The sequence below is a fragment of the Peromyscus californicus genome, unplaced genomic scaffold (genome assembly GCF_007827085.1).
Source record: "Peromyscus californicus insignis strain IS unplaced genomic scaffold, ASM782708v3 Scaffold_22__1_contigs__length_63687245, whole genome shotgun sequence".
In the NCBI taxonomy this organism is placed as follows: domain Eukaryota; kingdom Metazoa; phylum Chordata; class Mammalia; order Rodentia; family Cricetidae; genus Peromyscus; species Peromyscus californicus.
The window spans coordinates 40,808,102-40,825,666 of record NW_026294525.1 but is presented as its reverse complement, the minus strand read 5'-3'; the positions used below and the strand labels follow the sequence as shown (position 1 = coordinate 40,825,666).

The 17,565-nt window shown below is 40.0% G+C and overlaps 1 protein-coding gene across 3 annotated transcripts in view; it reads left to right on the top strand.

The window, feature by feature from the left end:
- Positions 1-17,565, top strand: part of Pkib (cAMP-dependent protein kinase inhibitor beta) — a 101,499-nt gene that overhangs the window by 2,369 nt on the left and 81,565 nt on the right. Inside the window, exon 2 of one of the 3 annotated variants that reach the window (XM_052751309.1) lies at positions 10,593-10,636. The exons of the other annotated variants lie outside the window; for them this stretch is intronic. The gene's annotated coding sequence lies outside the window, so the exon portion shown is untranslated. The remainder of the gene's footprint in view (positions 1-10,592; positions 10,637-17,565) is intronic. 3 annotated transcript variants of the gene reach the window in all.

Below are 17,565 nucleotides of genomic sequence, written 5' to 3'. Positions count from 1 at the left end.
TTTGTGGTTTGATTGAGTCCAGCCCCCCTATTCCTTCACCTCCAGTTTCTTTCCTTCTTCCTATGATTCCCTCTCAATTTCAGGTGTCCTTTTTTCAAACCCATGAGTCAACAGTGCTACCTACCTGCATGTGCCTGGCTGTGAGACCGTGTGGTTGGAACATGGGTAGCCTCTGGGGATTCACATCTCTTAAGAAAACTGACTTTCCTTCACCCATCATCAGTTGCCAATAACTTCACCATTAGGGGTAGGACTTTATGACCATCTCCCCGTTCACTTTGGGTTTTGCCAGGTTTAATCTTGGAGAGGTCTTGCGCATGCAGTCAGAGCTACTATGAGTTTATGCGTAACTATCCAGTTGTACCCAGAAAGCACTGCTTCGACACAGTCATCTCTACCCCTGGCTCTTACAATCTTTCCAACCCCTCTTTAGTGATTATCTCTGAGCCCTTGAGAGGAGAAGATGTGACACAGATGTCCCATTAAGTACTCGGAACTCAACGTCTCTTTTTCTCTGTGTGTGGACGAGTTGTGGGGGGGGGGGGGGGGGGGGGGGGGGGGGCGGGGGGCTAGTCACCTTCTACTGCACAAAGAAACTTCTCTGATGAGGAGTGAGAGACAGACGTATTTAGCTATGGGAATGCGTCCTTAGATGTTGCTTTAGTACTTGGTTCTTTTAGCAGAATAATAGTAGTAGGTTCTCTCCTAGGGCCTGTGACCTACCCAGCTTCAGATTCTTGGCCCCAGATTTATGGTGGTAGGCATGCTTTTATATATAAATATATATATATATATATATATACATATATATATATATATATATGTATGTATGTATAGTGTGTGTGTGTGTGTGTGTGTGTGTGTGTGTCCCCAAGTGTGCAGGTAGCATGCACCTGAAGGTTAAACGACAACTTGGGGAAGTAAGTTCATGTCTTCAACCACTGCTTGGGTCCTAGGACCAAACTTCCACCTGCAGACTTGGTGACAAATGCTTTTACCCCCTGAGCCATCTTTTTGGCTCAGTGTTGTTGTCAGTTTGGGCTATTAGGAACGCCAGTGCTAAGAACATTCACATGTAAGTCTTTTGTAAGCTCATGTTTTCATTTCTTTTGGTTAGATACTAAACTAAGAAATACTTGCTTACATATTAAAATTATGACCCTCTTTTAAAGAACATAGTAGAATGAGCTTTGGTAAAAGTTTAATATGTATAAAATGTAGAAAGTGCTAGAGGAGTAAGGTAGGTGTGTGTGTGTGTGTGTGTGTGTGTGTGTGTGTGTGTGTGTCTGTCTGTCTGTCTGTCTGTCTGTGTCTGTGTCTGTGTCTTAGTTAGGGTTTCTATTGCTGCAACAGGCACCATGATCAAAAAGCAAGTTGGGGAGGAAATGGCTTATTTGGCTTACACATCTACGTTGCTGTTCATCACTGCAGGAAGTCAGGACAGGAACTTGAGCAGGGCAGGATCCTGGAGGCAGAAGCTGAAGCAGAGGCCATGGAGGGGAGCTGCTTACTGGCTTGCTTCCCATGGCTTGCTTAGCCCACCTTTTTATAGAACCGAGGACCACCAGCCTAGGGATGGCACCATCCACCATGGCCTGGGCTCTCCTCCATGGATGACTAAATGGGAAAATGCCTAACAGCTGGATCTCATGGAGACATTTCCTCCACTGAGGCTCCTTCCTCTGATGACTCTAGCTTGTGTCACATTGACACACCAAACTACCTAGTACAGTGTGTGTGTGTGTGTGTGTGTGTGTGTGTGTGTGTGTGTGTGTGTGTGTGTGATAGATGACTGACAGACACAGACAGACAGACCCCCCCCCCCACACACACACACAGGAAAGCTTCCTTTCAAAGTTCAAGTACAGCAAACTACTCTTAAAAAAACACTACAACATTTTTCGCTAATATTTCCTGCTTAATGGTTTATTTTATGCAAATGAAGGCAAACCAGGCTTAATCAAGACTAAATCTGAATTCAAAATGAGAAGGAAATCCATTTGAAGTTTGTATTTCCAGATGTTGCTACCACTCAACTTTGCGTGGCTTGACTGTAGATTTGGTTGTTTCCCATGCCTTTAGTGTACAAGTTCAACCTAAGGGGAAGAAGAAGAAGAAGAAAAAAAAAGGATTCCTTTCTGAATGTCAAATACAATTGATAAAGTCTACAATGAAAGAAGCCTCCTTAGCTAAAATGTCATGCAAATAATAATTAAGCATCTCCTAATGCAGGTGGGGAAATCTAAGGCCCCAGATTCAGTAATTACATCTCTAAAAGTCACATATTATGGGTAAAATCAAGACTGAAGCCTTCCTTTCAAAACTTCTCCCATTGGTACACACTTTTCTAAATACTGTTGTTCTCACATATTATCATATACTTTGTATGTACCTCTTCTGTGCCATTGTGAGTGGATGATATTTCACACAAAAAGTTCTAGGTCACACTCCTGTGCATACCTGCAAAACCAAAAGTGGTTATTATTTTTCTTCTTACTAGAAGTAGAAGTGATTTTGAGAAATGAAACAGAGTTTCTACTTTTTATTCAAATGAGAGCTTTTTTTTTTTTCACCTCTCAATGGCAAATGGCCATTCTGTGCATTTACCCAGGTAGGGTTCCTTCTGTGGACTTTACATAAATGATGATTTGTGTCCCTCAGTCACTCAGAATCTTAATATAACAGTGCCCAGGAGCTGTTACTTTTTGTTGATGTATTGTGTTGTTTTTGGTCAGAAGGGGGTTCAGAGATGCTGAGATGGGAATGGAGTGGATTCAGGTTTGTGTCTGTTCTGAACAGGAGACAGCCATCTCACCTAGACGCCTGGATTACTTAGAAACAGGATTTCTCAGGCAGGAAGGAGGGCCAGGGGGACAGAGATGCTTTAGAACAAGCAGTGTGGAGCCGGGACATTGTTGACACCGACATGTTGGAGCAGCAGCTGAAGTATCTGAGCACAGGACAGACAGACATACATACAGGAAGTCCTTCTAGGATCCTCCCCACACACTCCCCACTTCCTTATAAGACCTAACATTGGCTCTGCTGATGAAAAGACACATCGTATCTCTGCCTGCCTCTCTCTCTCTCTCTCTCTCTCTCTCTCTCTCTCTCTCTCTCTCTCTCTCTCTCTCTCTCTCTCGTCGTGTGTGTGTGTGTGTGTGTGTGTGTGTGTGTGTGTGTGTGTGTGTGTGTTCATGTTCACCATAGGCTACTGAAGGTGTTCATTTGGAGAATGAAATAAAAGGAGAAACCAAGGACCAGTTTGACATAAATAAAACCACAGAGGAAAAGAAAGAGTCCTACATTCTTCCTGTACATGTCTGTATTCTAAGCATCACAAAATTGCTTATTTCTAGATTAATTTTTATGCACTGAACTAAAATGTTTCAGGGAGAAAAGAAAGCAATCTCTCTCTCTCTCTCTCTCTCTCTCTCTCTCTCTCTCTCTCTCTCTCTCTCTCTCAATCTCTCTGTCTCTCTCTGTTTCCATGCACACACATGTGTAAATAGGATGGCTTATAGCTCAAGCAATTATATTACCTTATTACGTTTGTTATTTTTTTTAATGAAAATAAGTGGAGCCTCTGGAGCAGGGTGTAATAGTAAACTCAAAAAGACAAAATAAGACCCGTTTGCCTGCCTTTCCCAAAGAGGTCTTTCAAGTCTAATAAAACAGCCCTATTACAGCTGTGATGGATTTTTGTTGCACTCTGAAGGTTTGTAAAATGTCTATCAAGCCCAAAGAAGAAGTTACAGAAGGCGGCACTTCCTCAGAAACCGCTGTGCCTCTCAGTTCCCCTGTCCTTGAAGAAGGACGTCTGTCACCGTTCTGTGGGACAGAAGCAGAACTGTGCACAGGAGGGAAAAGTTAGACAGAAAATAAAACCAACTCACTACATCCTTCACATATTCTAGGAAGCAGGAAGTTATAGACATTTTCCACTCTTACAATTTGAGGTGGGTAGATAGACTACTGTGGCGGTCCGAGCCAATATTTCTAACTATTAATTAAGTCACCCAAATGAAGAAGAACAGGTAATATTCTGATTCCAGAAATATTAGAGTCTGAAAATGCTTGACCCCGGTGAGTTATATAAGTACAGAATGCTGAACGAGTCTCTGGTTCTTGGTGTGAGGTTGCAAGATGGCACCGTTTATGAACGTGGCAATTTGAGAATGGGAGCAGATTTGGTGGGCGTTCTGGATTATATGTCCTCATTTTTTTTTTTTTTTTTTGTCCTCAGAACCTTAGAATGTGTCCTTATATGAAAACAAGAGCCGACTTTATGTGTAAAAGATAAATCAGAGGTGAGGTGAGATGTAAGAGGCCATTGTATAGAGCTCAGGGGATAAGCATTTAGTTGGTGTTGGTATGTAGGATAGAGTGTGATGAGACCTCCCATAGTAAGAATGCAGCAACAGAAGAGTGTAGGGAGTGCCTCAGGGGGGCCCAGAAAAGTTGAAAAGGGACTTGCTACAGCAACAGGTGTGGGTAGAATTTCAGAATCACAGGTCATCCGTGTAAGAGTGACGGCAGCAGGGCGGTTAAGAGAGCTTTTGATTTGACGAGAAGAGAGTTAGAATGAATGGCCTTGTGACTGTGAGGACGAACCCAAGAGGAGGCAGGGAAGCATGTCACTGTCGGATACTCCTCTGCGGGTGACAGGTGAAAGGCGGTGGGGAAGGTGGGTGTCTTGGGACACAGATTCATTTTGATTTAATGTTTAAGGAACTCATTTGTGGGAGAGGCTGTGAGTCTAGAGAAGATAAGTCATGGGACTGTTTTCCAAAGGAGGGGGTGTAGATTAAGGGCAATAGTGGGAGTCACGAACTTATGGTATGCCCTTTGACCTGTGATGGGAGCTTAAGGGAGAGTAGTTAATATACACTCCATAGAAGTGGTTATGTTAAGGAAAGGAAAACTCTCCTTTGCTGAGTAACATGCCAGGCCTCAGACTAGATGTGTTCAGGTGCCTTATATATTTTTCAACCTATGGAATTGGTATTATGGCTGTATTTCCTAGATGAGTAAGTAAGGAGAGTATTTGTTTAGCCATTTATTTTATTTACACATGTGGTGTATGTGTCTGTACATGTATGTGTGGGTATATGTATGTGTACATGTATGCATGGGTATGTACACTCATCCACTCATGTGCAGGTAGAGAACAGAGGTTGATGTCGGTGACTGCCCTTATTGCTTTCTACTTTGTCTTTGAGGCAGGGTCCTTGGAGATTGCCATTTCAGCTAGGCTAACTCTCCTGGGGGCCACTGGGATAGGTCTGTGTCTACCCTACCTACTGCTGGGGATAGAGACTAGCATACCTCCCAGACTTTATGTGAGTGCTGAGGATCTAAACTTTGGTCCTTGTGCTTGCTTTCTCAGCAAGCAATTTTCCACGGAGGCATCTCCTTAGCCCTCCTGTCCAGTCACTTGATAAAAATGTATCAGTGCCTATTTTGATTGGGGCATAAATCCAAATCCTTGGTCCACTGGAAATTGAGCTGAATTGAAAAGGACAGCTCATCTCTCATACTGGGCATTTAAAAAAGTCTAAGTGTGGTTCACACTCAGCTCTCGTTCTTAGCATCAGTTATAAAAATGGATGCCAAAAGATGGTATGATAATGTGGGCAGTCCATCTACTGTAGCTGACCTGGTCACTGTCCTACGGCATTGCCGTAAAGCAATCATCCCCGAGTCCCATGTGGACTCAATGGTAGGGAAATTAGACATGCCTTTGCCAGTTGGAGGGTGAGCCTTGGCTTTTACTCATCTGCATTGGGAAGGATGAGAGAAGGTTTCAGGAAAAGTGAAGAACAGTTTCCTCTCAGAGTAGATCCTGGGCAGCTCTCCGAGACAGGGTAGATGGCAGTGGAAGAATGTTAAGCATCTCATAAGGCTCAGCAAAGCTTGCTTCACCTTTAGCAGCCCATGCTTGGGGTTCCAGTTTGACTTAAGGACCCTTGCTTTTGAAAGTGCAAATTTATTTTTTAACCTACTTGTCTTCATTTTTCCTTTAAAGCTGTGCACTGTCACTTGATCATAAGTATATGACATTTCTGTTTCACCTCTTTGCAGATAACCCTTCACATCTGCTGTGAATGGAGATGCTTAGATAATTAAGCATATTTTAAGGATTAGAACAACAATTTTCCACAATAGAAAATCCATGTCAAGCTAACATAAATGGACAAGAGGTGTTTATGAGGTTTATGAAACTTAAACACTCAGCTTTTAGTCACAGCTTGAGGCAGAATGCAAATTATTTTGAAGGGAACCAGCTCCTAAACACCGCTTGATGTAACTTCATTATCAGGGTTTACTCAGAGGGGAAAAAAAAATGCTACCAATATTTCCATAACTAATTTGGAAAGCATAAACTCAAAGGAACAAATGTGTCTGTACCTAGGGTTTTAGTACCCAGGTCATGTTCAATCGGCTCCTACCATAAGCCCGTGTTGGAAACAACTGCTATGGTTGGGAAAATGTAACACGCTTCCTGGGCAGGCGTGAGTCAAACCACATCGGAACCAGCTGCTGAGATCAGGGGATTGTGAACCTTGGATTTGTCAGGCCTGGATCTCAGCATCGTTCCTGGAAACAGGTGAATCTGGCAGTGTGTAGAGAAGGGAAGGAAGACTAGAAAAAGAGATGTTGAGCAGGGCTAACACTTACTGCCATCTTCCCACCTGAGGACAAATGGGTTAAAATGAAACCTGAGGTGTCACACAGGGTCTGGTTCCAAAGACGGTTTTATGTGTGAAAACCGTAAATGTTATTAGCATGTAGGTTTTTGGTGACATTTATTTGGACACAGAGTAGCAGTATGTTTTTTTAATATCTTGACTTTTGCTGTATTCTTTGTGTTTTAGGTTGCAAAGTAAGTTTTGCAGAAATAAAACTTGTTCAGTATAATCCTCTTTAATCATCATTAATGGATTTCATTATATATATTCTGTATTCAAACAATAATTTGAAAAGAAATGATAAATATGAAAGAGAATATTTCTCCTTTATATGACCATATATCTGTGGCTAACACCTGAGAAAACATGGACAGAGATTTTGAAGATAAGAACTCAAAAATCATTAAGCTAGAAATTAAAAGCCTTGTTATATAGCCACCTTGGCTTTTAGTTCATATGACCATAGACAAATCTCTCTTTCTCTCTTTTTTTGAGATTTCAGTCTTTTTCTCAACACAATTATATCAATATCAAGAAATTGAGTTCAATTGTTCATCATAAAATCAGGACATAAAACTATTTATATTATTGTAAAAAGAGCCCATAATTCCATGTTTTAATGTTGCATGTACACATTCATTTTCATGCTCATGTATGAGAGTGATCATAAATGTACATTTAGGGCTGGAAAGATGGCTCAGTGGTTAAGAGCATTTGCTGCTCTTTCAGAGGACCTGAGTTTGAATCTCAGTGCCCACATGGCAGCTTACAATCATCTATAATGCCAGTTCCAGGGGGATCCAATGTCATTTTCTAACTCCCGTGGGCACCAGGCATGCACATGGTGCATAGACTTATATGTAAGACAAAGCATCCAGACAAATAAAATAAAAATAATGAACATTTAAAAGTGCTTATTTAAAATTTTAACTTAGTACACCTGTTTTCTTTTTTTTGAGGTAAAAGGTTAACTAAAGTTGAACAAATGTCCACGTAAAAGCATCTTCTTGGATACAAGCATTTCTGTGTATTTATTAATAATTTATGAGAGTAGGAATGAGTGAGACTCCATCTTCTTTACAGGATGCTTAGGATTCTGACTGCTCATAGCAGGTGATGGAAGGTAATAAACCCACCTGTCTATCTAAGTAGAACACATAGCTTCTAAGAAAAAGAAAGCATTAGGCTGCTTCAGAGACTTCAAAGAAGAGAAAGATAAAATTCAAGTGGAATCAGAAGGGCTGAACAGAAGATGTCATAACTGGGGTGGTCCTTTAGGCACAGAAGGAAATTCCATGACTGGAGAAAAGACATCCCCGAATTAGAAGGTAACAAGAACAAAAGTACAAATGCAGAAAAGAACAAGGGAGAGCTGTGAAGAATATTCAGGACCCAGAGAAAGTAAGAGTGAAAGCAGAAATTGAGGATGTTGTGGAGGGCTTTAAATATCAGATGGAAGACTTTGTATTTCAGTTTGTGGCCAGTGCTATTGAATACTGAATTTTGTGAACCTGAATCCATTTTAACTGGTTGTTTATATGTGAACAAATCTGAAAGCAAAATATCATATAAGTGTGTGTGTGTGTACACATACACACACACACACATACACATATATGGTAGAAGGGACATTTTATATATAATATTTATATTCAGATGTGACAGAAGAGAAATGGCCATTGGTAGAATCTGTAAAATAATAGAGGTTTCTGGTTTATTGCTGATCAGGTAAAGATTAATAATATCAAGTGGCTGTTCAACACAGGTTATGTATAGAGAGTAAGCCTTGGTTAGATCTGAACTCAGAGCTTAGATCTGCCACTTACTTGTTCTTTTCTTTTCCAGAAATTTCTAACCTTTGCTCCTTCCGTCCGTGTGTTTGCATCATAGAAATAACAGCAGTTGTTTATCAACAGTCCTCTTAGCATCAAATGCACCTGCACTGTTTGTGGCCGTTACTTTAATGGGAAGGCCTACTTTACGCACATGAGGGTTTAGACTGTGTTTATGAGTACATGCGTATTTAGGACTAATAGTGGAGAAAGAAAAATATTTGCTTCAAAAATTTAAAATTCTCAAGGTTAACCTGCCATCCCAAATATAAGGGAATAGCTAAGGTAGAGTGCTTTCTGTATTTAAACATGGTGACTATAGATTTGTACCGAGGAGGAGGAGGAGGATGAGGAGGAGGAGGAGGAGGAGGAGGAGGAGGAGGAGGAGGAGGAGGAGGAAGGTTTTGTGTGTGTGTGTGTGTGTCTGAAAGTGAATAAAGTCCTATCTTAACATAATCTAGGAGTGAGTTCCAAAGACAAAGCCTTCTTATTTTTCTCCACTAAAGACCCAGAAATCTAGAGGCATAACTAAGTCTAGAGGCAAGGTGAGGTTTTTTTCCCTTTGAAATTTCATATACACCTTAAAATCTATGTACATTTTGTATTCTAATGTATAACAAGGTCTATTTTGTTTTAATGTGTAACTATTTTAAGCCAAGTACTATTAAGCAATATTATGTAGATACTCAGCATTAATTCTGTGCTTGTGATTCCACACAAGAGTGATCTGGCAAAGTGTTCCTAACAGTACTGGTTTCCCAGTTGAAGACACACAGCCGTAGCAGGATATGGAACCAGTCAGCTCAATAGATTAAGAATTCTCTCTATGTGTGTCAACATAAGCAGGCCAAGGATTCAGATTTTCCTTCTTCAGAATTAGTGTTCAAGTTGGATGATCACACTGCTCCCAGTGTAAAAGTGCTTGACAGTTGCACAAGCACAGATATGGAACTAAGATGCTCAGCAACAAACAACCCAATAGGCATGAGGTTTAGGCATATCTTTAGCTCCAGAGGTGAAGAAGAATAACTGTATGATATTGTGGTTGGTGGCTGGAATCATGGGCTTTTGTGCATTATTCTTCTCTCATGTTCCTACTTAATTTTTCAACTAGTACTTCAAAGGAGGCAGCTATTGAGGAAATGCGGACTCAGGGCTTTTTAGGAGGTTTTACAGTTAGACCAACTTGAGTTCAATCCAGAACACCATCACAGAAACCAGACGTGGTGATGCAAGACAGTAATCTGAAATTCAAGGTCATCCTTGGCCATGTAACAAGTTTGAAGCCAGCCTGGACTACATAAAATCCCATCTCAAAAACAAGCAAAATCCAATTGTTGATCCGTATGAAAAATTATCTTTCTGAGATGGGATCCAGACCAGTATCAGTGATTGGCTATTGAATAGGTAGTTTCTTTGAGTGTTGTGTTATTATGATTATAGTAAGAAGGAGACAGGCTGGAGATGCAGCTTGGTGGTAGAATGCTTGCTTAATTTGCCAAAGAACTGGGTTAGTACTGCATGGAAAAAATGAAAAGAATAGAGGTAACCAGATTATAAGGATTTTGTCACTCAAGGGATATCTGATGAAGGACGATTTAGTGTAAAAGCATTCATTATAGTTTAAGAGGAGGAGTCTGGAGATGGAGTTTTTGACATTGTTGGGAAACTTACATTGTTTCCCATCCTTGATGTATGTTGTTGGCCACTTGGGAGATAGGAAAAGTAAAAGACACCAAAAGGTGCCCAGTCTTTTTGTATTTTACAATTTTGCCTAAAATTACTCTTCTCTAATAAACAATACATTATACAACAGTCACTTCCTTAATTCTAAGGACTAGGCCAGGCCCCAAGGAGATCTAGTTGGACATGATCTGAGCTCTTGAAGTGCACGGATTAATGGGAAGGTAAACAACTTCAAAACAATGTGGCTAAAGTTGCCATAGGAACTTGGGTTAAGTATGGACATGAACAGTTGTCTTTATCGGTAATCTTGAAATCAGGGCCAGTTACTCTGGGGAGATTGATATTATTGCCAGATCTTAAAAGATAACCTGTCATTTCTCAGGGAAAGAAGAACATATTCTGGGAAAACTGAAGAGATATGAAGAGGTAGGTATGTTTGAGGAACTATGATTCATTCAACACAATAGAAGTGTACCGCATGGAACAGCAGCAGATGTGGCTTGATGTTGGACAGGAAATAGATTCAGAAGTATCTTATGTATCATGCTATCTATGCTTAGCCTTTATTGAAGGCTTGGAATCAGAGGGGTAGTGCAATTTCATTTATGCTTTTGTGAAATGGGTAAGGGTCCATGTACCCTTCCTATGCCGATGAGTTTGGGGGCATCATGGGGAATAAGGACAGGGCAGAACTCATGACTGGATGGGAATAGTCATCAGACTTATTCACTAGTTGTTGCCTTCAAGATATGAGTGAGATACGGAAAAATAGGATTAATTTAGATCTGCTGAGTTTCAGCATGTAGAACTATAGAGACTTTGGGACAGAACATCCAAATATGGGTTTAACTATACATAAAAATGAAAGCTTTGCCTAGAAGTTGCTATGCTGAACCCAAACTGTGCACTCAAATATTTTGTAAAGTTATGATTTCTCTCCTCTTTCTCTTTTGATCCTCCCTCCCCTTACTTTCTCCTTCCTTCCTGAGAGAGTCTCATTATGTAGGCGCAGCTGGTTTCATACAATGTCAAGTACTGGAATTACAACAGTGTGTCCTCACACCCAGCTTCAAATATGTTAGGTATAATTTTCCATGAGCATTGTGATTTCATTCTTATATTTCCCCACTTTCCTTTGGACAAAACGTAGGCACATGGTTAAGTTCTTTGAAACTGAGAGCTTTGGAAGTCATCCTTTAAATGTGACTTAATAAAGGTTGGCTCATTTATTATTTATTCGAGTACTTTTGTTACAGATTTTGCTTCAGTTCCTTTAGTTTTTCTGACAGATTCTGCAACTCTCCAAGGACAGAGTTTAAATCAAGGGTACATTCAAAGTACCCTTCAGGCTGGAAACTAACTCTGCCCTGATTTTTATTTAGCAACAGTGGAGAAATTCCTGAGACATATGTGTGTATGTTATGTAACTAGTCACAAAACCAGGTGCCCCTAGCCTCTTGTGAACCTGGCCCTCTTGAGAGCCACTGAGCTGGGAGTGCTCTTGGGAACAGCTGGGGCAAATGCAGCACTGTTGCTTAGCAGTCCCTTTGGAGCGGTCATAAGGGATTGTTGCTGAGCAACCTGGGGGCTCTTGGTGCCACATCACCCTTTGTGGAGTTTTAAGGTGGTGGGGGTGGGTCCACTCCCCTTAGGAGGAGCAGTACATCTTGGCAGGGTCTGAACTTCCCTCAGAGGCATGGGGCTGTTATCAGTAAGTGTCTGACCTTTTCACCAGAGATGGTAACTTATATACTTATGAACATACATGGCATTTATAGAATTGTTGTAAATTAAATTAAATATAAACTTGGGGCAGGGCATAAAGCAGTGACCGCAGGAATTCTGATACAAATACTTCTGTGTTTTTTTTTTCTGTCCTTCAGGCTTCATTGTAAGGTAAGTTTTCTGGGCCAATGAGATGTCATTTTTCATTGTGCTACACGAAATATTTAATGTTCTCTATTAAATTATTTAACTAAGCAAATACTTACATTTGAGAAAAACTATCAAGATATTTCTAATCTGGTCAAGAGGTCCTGGAGAGTCAAGTGTTTGATTTAATAACAACATAATTTGCTCCTAGTATTTGAGATACTCTGTTGAGTTTTCCTTCTATATAGAAAGGTCAGGAAATTGTCTTATTTTATTTTAATATTTATATAGCACATAAATTACTCTTTAAGAGTTGTTAAAAATGTTGAAATTCATCAGCTTTCTGAAGAGGGCTGAATTCTAACTTTCAAAGTCAATGTTTCTCTGTTGAGCAAACTCTTCACCTGAAGATTCAGGCAAGTGTCCTACAGACCAAGAGGTGGTGCTGTGGCTAATGTGGATAAGCCCAGCATCTGTCAGCAATAGAGTCTGCGCTCCCTGTTTGAACTCCTTTATTTTTGTAAATACTTAAAACTTAAAAAGTTCTTCCTAAGCCTTTCATACAAAGATCGGTTTAACACACATTCACTCACAGTAATGTGTGTCAGACCATTTAGTTAGAGCATTGCTGAGGTACTTTATGGAAGTAGCCACAGGCAAGTGAACATCTTCATAAGATGCTGGACGCGGTTTCTATCCTATACACATTTACAATTGGCAGGAACCATGATTTGTCGTACATGAATGTTGGTAATATGAAACATATGGAATACATTATTGCTAGAAAATGTTCTATGTGAGTTAAAATGATGGACTAGACTTTAAAAAGGTATTTGTTTTCAATTATTTTTAGGGTAATATGCAAAGCACAGGGTTTTTTATAGGATTATCATACACATATGTGTATATATTATGAAGCATGTATGTGATATATAATTACATAAATAAATATATATAATTGCACTTTGTTCTAACTCATTTCCTTCCCCTACTGCTCCCAACCTCCTATCCCCTCCTATAGGTTCACTTCCTCTTCCTAAATACTCTCATCCTCTGCTTCCATGTCACATGAATTCTGTTACCCTCTCTTTCATCCCTTTCTAACGCCCTTAAGATGTCTTTCTTCTCTCTCATGGTTTCCTTTTTACTTTCATAACAAACAAATACGCACACACACACACACACACACACACACACACACACACACATATTTGGATAGTAGAGAAAACATGATGTTTGGATTTCTGAGTGTAGTTTATTTTTAATTCCATCCATTTTCTTGCAAAGGTCAGGATTTCAGTTTTCATTATGGCTAAACAAATATTCTATTGTGCATAAGTACCACATTTTCTCTATACATTCATCTGTCAATACACAACTATATTGTTATGGATATAGGCTGATTCTAACAACAATACACAAAATACTTGACTCTTAAGGCTATTTTATACAAGGTGACTTAGGCTGGCTCGGAAAACTTAGTAACTTGGCCAAAGATAGTACAGATTTAAGATTTAAAAAAAAAAATCAGTCTTCAAAACCCATGCTCTTATTCATTATAATATGCCATAGGTACTATATTATTTTATGAGGGCAGCCAAGTCAGTATTTACAATGAATTTGTTTTTTAAAATGTACAATGAAGCAAAAGCCACAAGACCATTTGGGTAACTAAGTTGCTTGGTTTATGATTTGACTCTCTTCTCCTCACTAAGAATCCCTTTCCATCAAGTTTCTTTGTATCCATCAAAGCTCACTGTATAAGACAATAAGTTCAGCAGGCAACTAGCGCCCTTGTTTCTGTTTGTTTGTTTTTTTAAATAGGGGAGTGTATTTTCTTTGATGTAAGATGTGAGTGAAGGATAAGCAGTTAGAAAATAATTAGGGGAAATAAATACGATTTTAAATAGTTTTAGAGTCAATCCTCGAAGACCATTTTAGAGCTTTGGAAAGTGTAAGGGCATGATCATTTATTCCCAAAAGAAAAATCATATACGTGAAAAAGATACATAACAGCAGAATCAAAAGTTCAAGAATATTATGAGATCTCATGGTGTCCAGTATTAGAGTTGGACAGAGCTAAGCTTTAATCCTGGCTCTGGGATTTGTTAACTGTGTGACCTTGGGGATGAATGTGTCAGACCAAGCTTTGGAAATCACTCATTATGGCATATTGTGATGCTTAAATAGAAAAATGCATAAATCATTCAGCATGGTTCATGACACAGAATGTAGAAGCAACTCATGTTCACTAATGCATATGCAAAACAGAATGTATAGCTTGTGATATCATCCAGCCTTTAAAAAGACAAGAATTTTGACATGTGCTGACACACAGGTAAACCTGGAAAACTCCTTGCTAAGAAAACTATCCAGTCACAAAATAACAGGTTTGTAATAAATACGGAGTCCAAAGCAGAAAAGTGAATGGTGATTACTAGGGATGCCAAGAGGGAGGAGTGGAGATCATGGCTTAATGGGCATAGTCTTTGTTTTGAATGATAACATTTGCACAACTCTATGAATAGACATAATCCTGAACTATTTTATTAAGATGATTAGGACAGTGATTTTATGTGTGTTATTCTACATCAAAGAACAGAGCTGGTATTAAAGTGACAATTTTCATCCATTAGTCTGACAAAGATCAATTATCACACGGATATATTTATCTTTCCTCATTTGGTTTGTGATTCTCAGGCCTTGTGTGAGGATTTGTTATATAAAGCTCTAGAGATGTCAAGGCAAGAAGACAGTTAAGAGCATTTGGTTCATCCAGTGTCGTCTAGACACCCCAGAAAATTTACCTGGAACCCAGCAGGATGGATTGTTCATGCAAGGCCATATATTAGAGGGCAGGGAAAAGTGGATTAGTGACATTTCTTGTGAGTCTTTAGTTCAAATCAAAAATTTCTTTGAGCTGAGGCCATTATACTGAACATAGAAACGATGTGAGTTGATACCTTTTTTTTTAATCTTTTTTTTTTTTTTTTTTTTTGGTTTTTCGAGACAGGGTTTCTCTGTGTAGCTTTGCGCCTTTCCTGGAACTGACTTGGTAGTCCAGGCTGGCCTCGAACTCACAGAGATCTGCCTGGCTCTGCCTCCCGAGTGCTGGGATTAAAGGCGTGCGCCATCACCGCCCGGCGAGTTGATACCTTTTATTTGGAAGCTTAACAAATATCCTGCTATACACACATCCGTAGTTAACCTGGAACTCAGTGATTGAGATGAAGACTGTATTTTTTTTTAAAAAAGAGTAATTTATTTATTTATTTATGTAGTGTGTGTGTGTGTGTGTGTGTGTGTGTGTGTGTGTGTGTGTGCGCGCGCGCGCGCGCACGCAGTTATGCAGGTGCCTACAGAGGCCAGAAAATGGTGCTAGATCCCCTGGAACTGGAGTTGCAGGCAGTTGTGATGGGGGTACTGGGGGTGATGGGAACTGAATTCCAGTCCTTTGTGAAAACAGCAAGGTCTCTCGGTGGCTGAGCCATCTTTCCAGCTATTTTTTTAATTAAAAGTATTTATTGATTTCTTGTGTTATTATCAATGTATTAAAGAAAATGGTTGATACTTGTCTCCTAAACGATTCTTCTACTTTGCTTAAATGCTGAGTTTAGTAAATCAAGACTTATTGCTCTTTTGAGTCCTGTTTCTTTTTATTTTATTTTTGACTGATGCACAATCAAATGCACACATTCATAGCATGCAATGTGATGTGATGCTATAAACTCAGGTAATTAGCATGCACATTATCTTAAATTCATCATTTCTCTGTGGTAAGAACAATAATAATCTTGTATGGGATACATATTGTTAATTGTGGTCACCCTACTGTGCAGTAGAACATCAGGATCTGTTCTGTGACTTTGTACCGGTTCTGCAACATTTACTCATCTCCCCTCCCCTTGTTCCCTCATCCTCTTGTGACCGCTAGTCTCCTATCTCTGTGGGACCTGCATTGTTAGGTTCCAGACATTAGTGAGAACTTGCAGTATTTGTTCTCTCCCTTTTCACTTCAGGGTCTTTTAAAAATCCAAACACGGGGGAATATGCTAGTCTTCTTTGGAAACAGAAACCAGCTCTTTAGAATGTCCCATTCCTAAAAGGAAGCAGGAAGATGTAGGAGTGTGAACAGATTCCATCCCAGGGGCCTGGGCAAGATCTAATACTAGAAGAAGCACATTTTTGCTTTTCTTGTTTCTTGTTCTTGTGGGAGATTAACAGCTGCACGTTTGCGTCTTCATTGCACGGGAACATCCTTGAATCTCAGAGTAATCTAGAGAGACAAATGGGATCGTCAAGGCTCTGTCATCTACCTAAAGCAGAGGAGATGAGGACTCAAGTCAATACCTGACAAATGGATGATTTACAGTGAGAACTTAGCTCAGTCCTCCTGCCTCTGCCTGCCAAAGCCCTTGTGGTGCTCTTCATGACCACTTGCAAACTCTGAAACAAAAAAAGGAAAAAAAATGGGGAAGCAATGGAGAAAAGAATCATTAAATTACTTAAAAGCAACTTCAAAGAGCAGCCATTACAGTTCTTACATTGTGAGAAAAAAGATATCTTGTCTGAGAATCATAGTAAAATATGACCACATGTACTTCACACATAACAAATGAAAGGTCTTATTGCTTTATTAACGTGAAGGGTTTGTGGAGGACGGGCTAGGGGAGGAAAGTCTTAGAGCAGGGAGATTGGTGAGGGTGTGTCATAACCTCTTCAGGGAATGATGAGGTGTAGATGAGATCATGTGTGTGTGTTGCGGGGGGGGGGGGGGGGGGGGGGGGGGGGGGGGGGGGAGACCAGGCTGTTTGATGAATACAGAATGAACGGAGTTGGAGGAGTGACCTGCAGAACATGAGGCTGGAACAACTGGATTTGAGAAGAGAGTAGACAGCACTCATCTCTAAATCATAGCTCAGAACTGGGCTCTTCCTGCTATGGCACCTCTATTAAAATTGGACAGCATGGACAAACAGAGGAGCATGGACAATATCAGCCCTAGGTTTAGGAGAACAGTGATCAGATGATCTCTATAAAATGTCAACAAAACAAAGCATTGCTTTTTCATCTGGGACGAGAAGCATTTATCCCATGTCTGTTCACAAGTGTAGACTGCTCAAGTGAAGGGGGCCTGATTTACCCAGCGGTCAGTTGTAGCTATGACTATCAAACACATATGGACATGAAAATAACTGGGTTATTTTGTGTATTATTAGCTTTAAAATGGGGACATTTTATGTAGAAAACCTAAAAGACTACAAACAAAAATTGTGCAAGTAGGTCGGCTGCCTGTTCACAGAAAAGCTCCAGGTTAACTGTAGACACTGAGGCATTATGTGCAGGCTGGATTTTATTGGATGTTTTCCCCCCAAGAATTCCAATATTGTGTGATGTGATTGAGGAAAACAATGGCCTTGCTCCTTGTCATTGGGATTCAAAGAAAACTGCTGCAGGGATGTATTGCCTTTTCAATCACACGG